General features: G+C 49.4%; 1 protein-coding gene across 2 annotated transcripts in view; it reads left to right on the top strand.

The window, feature by feature from the left end:
• The first annotated feature begins 4,183 nt into the window (after positions 1-4,183).
• Positions 4,184-12,355, top strand: part of LOXL2 (lysyl oxidase like 2) — a 106,038-nt gene continuing 97,866 nt past the window's right edge. The window contains exon 1 of one of the 2 annotated variants that reach the window (XM_047761389.1): positions 4,184-4,387. The gene's annotated coding sequence lies outside the window, so the exon portion shown is untranslated. Of the gene's footprint in view, positions 4,388-4,695; positions 4,739-12,355 lie in introns of those variants that run through there. The other variant, XM_047761390.1, reaches the window with a different exon arrangement.

Raw genomic sequence — 12,355 nt, 5'->3', positions numbered from 1 at the left:
TTGTAAATCAACAATACTTTTTAAAAATAAAAAAGTGGTTGTGAGAGAACACTACAGACTTCTAAATCTGAGAAAGCCAGATAGTAGGGCCTGATAGATATCTGGCCAACACAAGGCCACTGGAATATGTGAAATATTTGACCCACATGATTCCTTTAACCACAAACACACACCCCCCCCCCCCCGCCCCGCCCAGGGCCAGATCCAAACCCACAGCCTGGCCACTTCACATTCATTCCAAATCAATTTCCCAAATCACTGGACCAATTTTGCTGATTGATTGCCGGTTCCCCTTTTGACTTAACAAATAGGCAAGTGGGAGGCTCTGCTTCAGTTCTGTAGATTGAAACTGCTAGTTGCTCTACTCTTACGCGCGTGGGTAATCATTCATGATATCCACTAAAAGCTGGTTGACTTTAATCAGGCCTTGTGGGCTTTCAAGTGGTTTGGGTTCGATTTGAGTCACTTCAACAGACACAGATGGCCCACGACATGTGCTGCTGACCGCAGAGGTTAACAGGACAGACCTCCGTGGTTTCTGTGCACAAGGAGCGAGCTCCTAACAGTCCTCTAAGAGATAAATGGGATACACCAATAACTCTAACACAAATAGGAAGTGTGATGCACAGCGCAGGAATGATGCAAGTTAAGGGCTGCGGAGACCGGAGGAAGGCGGATCTTCCACACCCGTTCCCCACTCCAAGGCTCTGTCTGTGCCGGCGCAGCCCCCCCCGCCCCGCTCCGCCCCTCCCGCCCCCACCGCGCCCCCCCCCCCAAGCTGAAAGAGTACTGTGCTGCCCTCGCCATCTCTCTTCCTTACTCCGCTTTGGTCTTGTCCATAGCACTTGCCACCGCCGGACTCCCACACGTCCCTGTTTCTATGTCAGTGTGTGTCTCGCCAGCCTCCCCACACTGGCTGGCACATCTGCTGGGCCCCCACTGACTCCCAGGCTGTGCTTCCTGGATGGGACATGCCCAGACCCTTGGGAAGGTGATTTGGCAATGGAGCTCAAGAGCCAAGAAAAAAAAAAAAGAGAGAGAGAGAGAACAGTCCAAGCCCTTGGACTAGTCCTCATGTCCCGGGAAGGTGACTCCCGTGGCCCCTGGGGGGTAGGGCGGGAAGGGGGCGGAGGTGCTGCATGGGGCCCTCTGACCCCTCGCAGGCCTGCGGGAGCTGGTGCCAAACAGCAACTCATGGTGCAGCCCCACAGAGCAGGGACTGTTTTGTGTCCTCTGTGCATCCAGAGCCCCTTTATTCCTCTATGGTTTGTATGTGTTTGTTGTTGTTGTTGTCATTGTTGTTTGTTTTGTCTTTTGAGGGCTGCACCCAGGGCTTATGGAAGTTCCCAGGCTAAGGGTCAAATCAGAGCTGCAGCTGCCAGCCTAGGCCACAGCCACAGCAAGGCAGGATCCGAGTCATATCTGCAACCTACACCACAGCCGCAGCAACGTCAGATCCGAGCTGCATCTGCGACCTACACCACAGCTCAAGGCAGCAAGGATCCCTAACCCACTGAATGAGGCCAGGGATCCAACCACATTCTCATAGATACTAGTCGAGTCCGTTGCCGCTGAGCCAAGACAGGAACTCCCTTCTCTAGGGGGTTTTGAGTGAAGTGTTTCCTACAGATGAAGCAAGTGAGGCAGAGACCGGTCCAGGGAAGTAAGTGGAGCCAGGATTGAGCCCAGGCCCTCTGACTGCAGAAGCCTGCTCAGAATCCATTGTGTGGCCCTTCCTCTGCCGCAGCACAGAGCCTGGGAGAAGGGGGTGGCAGATCCAGACTTAAAGTCATAAAGCACATGGCAATTATAACTGTTCCATCTAGAACAGGTGTCTACTGCTTCCCTGAAGTGGTCTCCCAGGTCTTTGGTTCCACAAAATTACATCCAGGAACTACTCCATGCAAGCTTCAAATGCTCCTTTTCTCTTGGGAATGGGGGATGGAGAGGCACAGAGGGGCTTGCTGAGACCCGCAGTACACGCGGCTACTTAGAACTTGCAGTAGGGGCCTCACACCTCCGTAGTGATCCCAGTGTGGCCACTTATCAGCTCTGTGACTCTGGGGAAATCACCTAGCTTCTCTGAGCCTTGACTCTCTCAACTGCTGCACCTGCAGCATGTGGAAGTTCCCAGGTTAGGGGTCGAATTGGAGCTGCAGCCATCGGCCTACGGCGCAGCCACAGCAACGCAGGATCTAAGCTGTGTCTGCAACCTACACCACAGCTCACAGCAATGCAATGCTGGATCCTTAACCCACTGAGCAAGGCCAGAGATCGAACCTGAAACCTCGTGGTTCCTAGTTGGATTTGTTTCCACAAAAGGAACTCCTATTGGTTAATTTTTTAACAGGAAAGGTAGTACTAGAAGAGGAGGGGTCTGAGAAAAGGGTGAGAGGAGAGAAGAGAGCTCAGGTCCAGTGGTATTTATTTATCTCTAGTGAGGTCTCAAAGACCCAGGTGTTGCTGGGCATGTGCAATTTGAATGGCATGTGCAAAGGCCCTGGGGTGTGAAACAGGAACGGGGTGTGAATTAGGCATAGGCATAGGGTAAGAACTAGGCATAGTAGAACCTATTGGATGGGGGTAGTGGCTGGGAGGTGGGCAGGCTGAAAACGCCCTTTGGAGAAAGTGTCAGCTGTAATAAGAGGTTCAGGCGGCATCCTGAGGGCCCTGGAGTTATGCGGGCTTCCCCCTCCCCCCAGTGGACATTTTATTGAGATAATTGTTGATTCATGAGCAATTGTGAAAATAATACAGAGGGAGCCCTCCCACTTTGCCCAGTTTCCCCAATGGTGACATTTTGCAAAACTATAGGACATAATCACAACTAGAATATTGACTTTGATGCAATCTGCTGATCTTATTCAGATTTCCTGTTTTACCTGTACTTTGTGTGTAGTGTGTGTGTGTCCTTGTGTATATTAAGTTTATACAATTATATCACCTGTGTAGCTTCTTGTATCCACTACCACAGCCAAGATACCGAACAGTTCCAACAGCACAGGAACTCCTGGTGCCCTTTTAGAACCACACCCACCTCCCTCCTGTTCCTTGGCTTCACCGCCCACCAGACCAGGGGTTGATTCAGTGTGGAGGGTAGGAAGGAGGGCAGAAGAGAACTCACAGGGTAGAGGGCTGTGAGTTAGGGTGCTAAGTTTGGGACTTGCTAGGTTAGCTGTGGCTGTGGGGATGTCCTAGAGACCCATGGATTTATGAGTCCACCCTAGAGGAGGGAAGTTTTTGCTGGAGTCTGAGATGGACTAGAGCTATCCACCGCTAGTGGATCTGAGATGGACTAGATGAACTAGCCACCTATCAGGGCTAGAGCTGGGGTCTGCTGGGAGGGACCCGAATGGGCAGAGAGTACTAAGGACCTGGAGAGGACTTAATGGAAGTCCCCTTCTGGGTTCTGTCTGCATAGACATCCCACAGATGGGTGCCTTGTTTTGCAGCTGGCTGCCTCCTGCCCAGCCAAACCTTGTTCTTGCTTAAGAGGTCCAGGAATCTCCTCAGAGGATGCCCCCAGCCCGCAGGACCCCCTCACTTTGCCCCTAGTGTGAGCCTCAGAACCAGGCATGGAGATCCTTCTGCACAATATGCGCCCTTAGCCCAGGCTTGCTAATCCTGGCCCTCCGGTGTGGGGACGGACCTTAGAGGTCACTGAGTCCAAAGCCTTTAATTACAAAGGAGAAAACTGATCCCCAGGGGAGAAAGAATTTTGGCGGAGGCCGAAGATGTGATCTGCTGGAAGAAAGGGGGCTCTTTGCAATCACCTTCGGAGACTGCTTCCTCCAGAGAGGAGAACCCAGGGGAGATGGAGGAAAGTTTCTGAAGTCTTTCATTCATCAGTTTTTATTGAGCGTCTACTACGTGCCAGAAAGTGCCGGGTTCTGGATAGGAAGATGGATTAGGCACGGACCCGAATGCTGGTGGATTAGGACCACAAAGAGTTAAATTCCAGGATCTAGGCGGGGGGGGGGGGGGGGGGTTGGAGTGTGGAAGAATCTCCCAGAGGAAAAGTCCGCTCCCTATCTTCTCAGGCTCCGGAAACCTGGGCGAGAAGAGCCTGGGAAGGGCTGCCCCATTGGCGCGCGGCTTCCCCCGCGGAACAAAAGGGGCAGGAGGCCGGGCCTGCCGCGGTGGCCGCCTTTAGGGAAGGGGGTGGGTCCGGGGAGGGGTTTGCTGTGGGGCGCTGGTTAAAAGTACCGGGAAAAGCGCTACTCCGGGCGCTCGGCTTCCTAAAACTGGGAGCTCGCTTTTTCCAACGGCCGGAAGTTTCGGCTCGTCCGCTCTGTTCGGATAGTGGGCTCCGCGGCGCCGGGCGCAGGAGAGGGGCCGCTGCGGAAAGCCTGGCCCTAGCCGAGCCAGCGCGCACTTCTGCTGCCAAGTAAGAGCGCTGCCTGCGCGTCCCCTCTCCCCATGGCGGTTCTCGGGAAAGCCAGGGCGTCCTGGTGGGGTCTCCAGGCTCCGCTCCCCTCGGGGCCCCCTCTCAGCCTTGCTTGGGGTTCCCAGGACTCGAGCGGCGGGCATCCAGAGGGAGGGCTTCATGTTTGGAGAGACGAGGACGTGCAGGCTAACGGGTCCTGCTCCGACTAGGGCGGACTCACCCAGCCCCACCTCGCCTGAACTCTGCGAGCCGACGCAGCAGGCGCACCCCAGGGAGCAGGGCGTTTGGTTCGCTGCTCGCCAGGGGCTCCTGCGACCAGGCAGGATAGAGCCAGGAGAGACTCGGTGCGCGGTAGGTGCCTAGGAGCTCGGGACACTGGGGGCTGCGCTGGTGCCCGGACTTCTGGCTTTTGAGGTGTGGAGCGCGCGCGGGGATGGGGGCGCACAGGGCTGGGGTTGCCGGGGCGGGGTAGGGGGCGTGGGGCTGAGCCTGGTAGCTCTAGAGCCCACAGCCTGGAGTCAGTTTTCTCCCGAGAAAGCCTCGGCTGAGCGCAGGAGCGCCCTGAGTCCTGTGCGCTGAGCGACGAGGTCCGCACCCGAGGTATTCATTCTTGGCTCGTCCGGGTTCCAGGAAACCTCTCCCGCCGTAGTCACTGGGAGGCCCTGGAATAGGAAAGAACCAGCACAGGCGAACCCATAGGTCGTACGTGCAGGATCGCCCAGGGGCTCATCCTAGTGGTGTGCGGATACTCCCTCTGTCCTCAGTGCCCCCAAGTTTTACGCAGGCGCTTTGGACACCACGCTCCCGCCCCCGCCCCCCAGCCCACACCTCTGGAACGCTGTGAAGTAGCTGCCCGCCGGAGGTGTCGCTGTAAATCAGCGCCGGAATAAATATGATTGGAAGAAGCCGGCGAGATGCCTTCCTCTCCGTCGTCATCCCTCACCAGGCCGGGGAAAGACCACCAAAGCCCAGCCTGGGTGGAGTGAGGCAAGGCGGCGACACGCTGTGGGGGAGGGGGACTGAACTTCTCGAAGCTGGGAAACTTCGGGCCCTGCGATAGGAATGAAAGTTAGAAACATACCCCCGAACTAATTTCATCTCCTGAAATCTCAGAACTGTGGAGATGTTCAGATTAGTCCAATCGATTCTTTTTTCAGAAAAGGAAAATTGCTGATGCTCAAGATGCTGCGTAGTCAGTGTGGAGACTCGACCTATATCCCTTACTCCAGGCCCCATCCTTACCCCCACCTCTAGCCTGTCTGGGACCCGCAAAAGGCCATTTGTCACCCTTGTGGAATGATTTAGTTATTTATAGTGTATTGTATACTTATTGGTCAAGATGGGGCTTAGGACGAAGACGAAGTGCTCAATTCCGTGGTCCGTTCCCGCTGAACGACTGACTCCCTGGACCCTGCCTGAGCTCAGTTACTCATCTCCCTCCTCCTTTTGTCCTCTTCCCCTTCCTGGCCCTTAGGATCTGTCCTTGGAATGACCATCAAACCCATGGCAAAATGCTTGCATGCCATTGGCCCCTGGTGGCTCTTGGGGCCCAAGGGCATTGAGTCTCAGAGGTGTCTATGTGCCCTGCGACCGGCATCTGTTTGACTTTGTGTTGAAATTTGAATTGGTCTAAGGTCATTTAGCCATTAAATGGCAAAGGTGAATAGGAATCTTAGGTCTGGAGACAAAGCATCCACTTGATGTTGCAGGTTGGCTGACATTTGGTGTATGGCAGACAAGAGATTCTGCCTAGATGCTTCCATCTACCTCCTTTAGAGCTGAGCTCTTTGCCTGGTTTCTCTTGGCCTTTTCCCAAGTCCTTGTCCTCTCACCTCTGGATGACCAGTGTGCAAGGGCCTTGTGAATGAGATAGGTTTTCTGTGCATCTGGAAGTGACCGCTAATGGTGCTGTGTAGTGTCCTGGAAAATTCTGCCCTGTTTATTTAAAAATCATTTTTTTTATCCTGAAAAATTTCAAATATGGATGATGGTAGAGAAAAGGCACCCATGTACTTCTCACACAGCTTCAACATTATTGACTTTTGGCCAGACTTGCAAACTCTCTTTTTCTTATTACTTTTTCACTGAGGTATTTTTAAAGCAAATCCCAGACATAAAATCATTTCACTCTTATGTATTCCAATGCAACCTTTAAAAATATTAAATACCCATTATGCCATTACTATAACTAATGAAATTAATGATAATTCTTTGGCATCATCTAATACCCAGTCCGTATTCAAATTTTCCCTGGTTGTCCCCCAAAATGTTTTCTTTACGGTTGACCTGAGTTCTGTTGATTTTCATAATTTAGGTTTATATTGTATGTCATTCCTTTCAAGCCACTTTTCTATCCACTGTGTTATTTGAGTCTTACAACTTCCCACTAAAGAGTGAGGTGGGTTTTATTGAATTGATTTTACAGTTGCATAAATTGGCCAACAGATAAGCTGTCCAGATGGCACAGCGGGCCACTGGTGGAGCCAGGGCCTGACCCAATCTCCTGTTTCCTGGGTATCAGTGGTTCTGTTTCTCAGGGCTGCTCACAGAATATCAGCTGTTCTGTGATGCATTCGTCTTGGCTCTGGCTTCATCCTGGGCTTATCACTTCCTATACACCTGCTATCAGAAATCCCAGTGTAAATATTTAGTGATTGGCCATTTGGTCCTGGAGATAGATCAGCTGCAAAGGCAGGAAGCCTGGGCAGATTTCCAAGCTTATAAAACTGTATGAAAGCACTTCACACAGGGTGGCCCTCTCTGGACTAGGAGCCACCATCCAGTCCCCACCCTCTGGCTCCTAGTTCTGAAAGTAGGGTGAGTGAAATGACTGGAGTGGAAATTCCTGGAAGAGGCAAAGGCCTCAGGAAGAAATCTCATTGAGAACAATTACCCCTCACTGATCACTGCCCAAATATTTTGGCAGCTGGCATCTTTAGTTGGAGGCTGCTAAATTCTATGGCAGAGGAGAGGCTCCCCTCGAAGTCCTTCATTTACAGACAACTCGTTTATTCTGCTCTTGGCCGATGAGGCTGTAGAACACCAGAACATTTTGCTTTTAGCCTGTTCACTGCTTGTGTTTATTTGCTTTGGAATGCGGTGACAACTAAGTCATTTTTACATCTTATTAACGAGACTCGTGAAGTGAAATTCTCCTTCCTTGGCTGGCTGTGTGGGAAAATGAAACCTCTTGTTTCTTGACTCCTAAATTTTTCTGCTGGCCTGCTCATTGTCCTGAAGTGGACATTGAATGAACAGACCTTCCACAAAGCAGCCAGTTAGGGACAGAGACACTGGTGGCTCCTATCCCATTACCTAACCCTAGGGACTCAAAAGGGGCAAAGCCTTCCCCTGTAACCACACTGCCCTCTGGCAGCCGTGAATTCTCTTTCCCCTCAATGGCTGTCTCCATGGGGGAAGAATTTCTAGGTGATTCCACATCAGCAGTTACCCTGGCTTTCTTCCTTTTGCAGTTTTGGGAGCTTTAGGAGGAATGGTTTCCCTCCCCTGGGGCTGCCTGGGTTCAGAAGAACAGCTTATAATGACTATTGTTCATGTCCCTCTGGAGAAGGCTCAGTGGTCAGTCTGCATGACAGTGTCTCGGAGACCCACCTGCCCTCCGGACTCTGGGGCCATGAGGCTTCAAATGAAGTGGCCACAGCCTGCCCTGTTCCAGACCCACAGAACCAGCAGGACTAACCATCGTAGGCCACCAAAGGGAGAGCTGATATCCAGAGACAGGTCCTCAGTGATGCACTCCTCAACCTCATGTCTAGGTTGAAGCGAGTCTTCTCATCCTAGTAACTCCAGCCATCCTCCTGCAGGAGGTACGTATACTAGGCAGGGAGCCCAGCCCGGCCAGGTGGGCTGCTCAGTCCCCACCCCCTACCTGCCTTCGAGACATCTTTAGGTAACAGAACCAGCCTTGCAGAATAGGCACTTGTTTGAGGGTGATAAAGCAAGATGGTGACAGTTTAGATAAGATGTCTGTCCAGAGTTGTAAAAACTCTCTTGCATTTCCTTTGGCAGAAACAATAGACCCTGATAAATGTGTGTGTGGCAAATCGGCAGATAATGAGGATGTGATTAGGATCAGAGTAAGGCCTTGTCCAAGGCTTCTAGATCCCTTCCCTTGAAACACCTTCAGTATTATGTTATAATGTTATATTGTATAGGAATGCTGATGCATGTTCTTTTTAGCTTTTTTCTTGTTGGAATCTCTGTCAGATGAGCAGAGCAGACACAGCTGGCCCCGGGACTACCCCATGGTAACAGTTCCCATATGTCCTTGATATGTTGCCAGCATGATGCTAAAAGCATCTTCTGAGAAAATAGTGCTGCTTTCCTATAAAGCAAATGGTTCATGAGAAGATAACATTTGTCAATGACTTGTGAACAACTTAGTTTGCTCAGTTTCTTTGTACTGACTTCTAGATCCATAAACTTCCCCCCCCCCCCCCGAGCCTTGTCCCAGGGCACCACTGATGTCCTGAGATAAACTTAGCACAGCTTTCCAGAATGCTGCATGACTCATGACCTATATTTTCTAAAGAAAAATGCAAAGCTCTTCTAAGACAAACACGAAGATACATTTGAGTAAAGTACCTTATTTAAGTGGCCCCCTTCCCAAGAATAGCAGATGTAAGTAAAATGGCACCAATCCTAAGTATACAACGGGATGAACTTTGGGGTTTGTTTTTATTGTGGGAAAATAGACATAACATAAAACTCACGATTTTAAAGTGTACAGTTCAGTGATATGACATAAAGTCACATTTTTTTACAACCATCACCACCATCCATTCCAGAATTTTTTAAACTTTCAAAAATGAAACTCTGTACCCCTTAAACACTGACTCCCCATTCTCCCATAACCCTGGCCACCTCCATGTCTCTATGATTTTGATTACTCTCAATACCTCGTATAAGTGGAATCATACAGTACTTGTCTTTTTGTGACTTGCTTATTTCTCTTGACGTATTGTCTTCGAGTTTCATTGTATTGTCTCCAAGTTGTGGCACGTGACAGAATTTTCTTCCTTTTTAAGGCCGAATAATATGCCATTGTTTGTTTATATCAGGTTTTCGTTTATCCATTCTTCTGTCCCTGGACACTTGGGTTGCTTCCACTTTTGATTATTGGAATAACCCCACCATGAATGTAGTTGTACAAATACCCATTTTAGCTGGATTTTTTTTTTTTTTTTTTTTTTGCTTTTTAGGGCCACACCTGCGGCATATTGTTGGTTCCCAGGCTAGGGGTCAAATCAGAGCTGTAGCCACCTGATTGTTTATCTTCTTTACCAGAAGCCAGCTTATTTTTTTTATCTTTTAATTTTTTTGGTCTTTTTGTCTTTTCTAGAGCCGCACCCTCGGCATATGGAGGTTCCCAGGCCGGGGGTCTAACTGAAACTGTAGCCGCCGGCCTACGCCGCAGCCGCAGCAAGATGGGATCTGAGCTGCATCTGTGACCTACATCACAGCTCACGGCAACGCCGGATCCTTAACCCACTGAGTGAGGCCAGGGATCGAATCCGCAACCTCATGGTTCCTAGTCGGATTCGTTAACCACTGAGTCACGACAGGAACTCCGTTGTTTTGTTTGTTTGTTTAGGAGCCAGTTTAGAGAAGATGTTTGAGAAGCACAGTTTATAATCTGAGAGGTGGCAAGATTAGTTGGGAGATTTAAGGAACTTCTTTCCTTAAAATGTCTAGGGAAAATAATACAGAACACTCGGGCTTTGCAGTTGCGGTTGAATTAGAACATCTGCACTGAGTATCATTCTCCCAGGCTCTACCTGGGCCAAGAGGGGTTTGTGTCCACCTGGAGAACACCTACTGTTTTGTCAGCTTCTGCTAGATCATGTGTTTTATTTGTATGTATTTATTTATTTATTTTAATTTTATTTTTGGCCTCACCTGAGGCATGCAGAAGTTCCCAGGGCCAGAGATCGAACCTATACCACAGCAGTGACATGAGCCACAGCAGTGACAATGCCAGATCTTTAACCTGCTGAGCCACCAGGGAACTCCTAGGTCATGAGTTTTAAGCCATGAGTGAAAAATTCATGGCTGAGTCCTGCCTTCCTTCCTTCCTCTTTCCCTTCCCACCTAGTCCTCTCTCTTCTTAACTAAAATGATTAGTGGCTTTCTATGTGCCAGACACTCTGCCAGTCTCCGTAGGAGATAAAAATGAGTAAGACATGATTATCTAACATGTGCATTTAAAAATAAATTATCAGGAGTCCCCACTGTGACACACTGGGTTAAGGATCTGGGTTGCTGCAGCTGTGGTGTAGGTCACATTTGTGGCTTGGATTCGATCCCTGGCCTGGGAACTTCCATATGCCATGGGTGTGTCCAAAAAAAAATCATCAGTCAAGAATAATATTCTGATTCCTGGCAACCAACCCCAGGGCGCCCAGCTGCCAGCTGCAGCCTGAGAGGAGAGCCAAAGAATGTGTGGCGTTTGGGCCTGTGGCAACACACAAAGAAAGAAAGACTTTCCATCAGGTGATCTGGAATTGCTCTCGCATGCTGACAACCAAATTGTAAGAATAATTTTAAAAAACATTTACTTTGAATTCAGGTGCTCTGTCTGAGAGCACACTGCTAAAGGTGATTTTAGGACCATTTTAATGATTTCAGAAGAAAAAAATGAGAGTTCCCATTGTGGTACAGTGGAAACAGATTTGACTAGTATCCATGAGGACGCAGGTTCGATCCCTGGCCTCACTCAGTGGGTTAAGGATCTGGCGTTGCTGTGAGTTGTGGTGTAGGTCGCAGATGCTGCTGTGGCTGTGGCGTAGGGCAGCAGCTACAGGTTTGATTCGACTTCTAGCCTGGGAACCTGCATATGCCACCCACGCGGCCCTAAAAAGATAAAAACAAATAAGTAAAGGTAACGCATTTGAAAGGAAGAAGAAGTAAAAATGTAGACATCAGTGAAACACTGTGAGGTCTCTAATCCTGCTCAGTGACCCTGTTACTTTTCTTACACATATTCCCCGGGTGTTTTTGCTTCCTGCTGCTCTAGCCATGCCCACCCCTCCATCCCACCATCAACCCCCTAGGTCATCTGTTACCCCAACCTGATGGTACCCCGGCATCTCCTTCGCCTGGAGAGAGTTGCTCATTTCCTATCCAGCCTCCTTTCCCTTTCCCTCTCATAACCCTCTGTGTTAGTTCAGACCCGCTGGGAATGCTCTCCCTTCCCCACAATTGGCCTGTCAAACTCATACCTGTCTTCACAGCCTGCTCCCATGTCGCCTGTCTAAAGTTTTCCCTGTTCCTCCTCTCCAGTTGTAATCACAGTTCTATTTCTTTCTTTTTTTTTTTTTACTGCTCAAATGAATTTATCACATCTGTAGTTGTATAATTTATGATCATAACAATCCAATTTCACAGGATTTCCATCCCATAACCCAAGCACATCCCCCCACCCCCCAAACTGTCTCCTCCGGAGACCATAAGTTTTTCAATGTCTGTGAGTCAGCATCTGTTCTGCAGAGAAGTTCAGTCTGTACTTTTTTCAGATTCCACATGTCAGTGAAAGCATTTGATGTTGGCGTCTCATTGTATGGCTGACTTCACATTGCATGATAGTTTCTAGGTCCATCCATGTTGCTAAAAATGCTGGTATTTCGTTCCTTTTAATGGCTGAGTAATATTCCATTGTGTATATGGACCACATCTTCTTGATCCACTCCTCTGTCAATGGACATTTAGGTTGTTTCCATGTCTTGGCTATTGCAAATAGTGCTGCAGTGAACATTGGCATACATGTGTCTTTTCAAGTCATGGTTTTCTCTGGATAAATGCCCAGGAGTGGGATTGCTGGATCAAATGGGAGTTCTATTTTTAGTTTTCTGAGGAATCTCCATACTGCTTTCCACAGTGGTTGCACCAATTTATAATCCTACCAACAGTGTACTAGGGTTCCTTTTTCTCCACACCCTCTCCAGCACT

The sequence above is a fragment of the Phacochoerus africanus genome, chromosome 15 (genome assembly GCF_016906955.1).
Source record: "Phacochoerus africanus isolate WHEZ1 chromosome 15, ROS_Pafr_v1, whole genome shotgun sequence".
In the NCBI taxonomy this organism is placed as follows: domain Eukaryota; kingdom Metazoa; phylum Chordata; class Mammalia; order Artiodactyla; family Suidae; genus Phacochoerus; species Phacochoerus africanus.
Note: the sequence above shows the minus strand (reverse complement) of the source record. Positions and strands in the feature narration are given on the sequence as shown.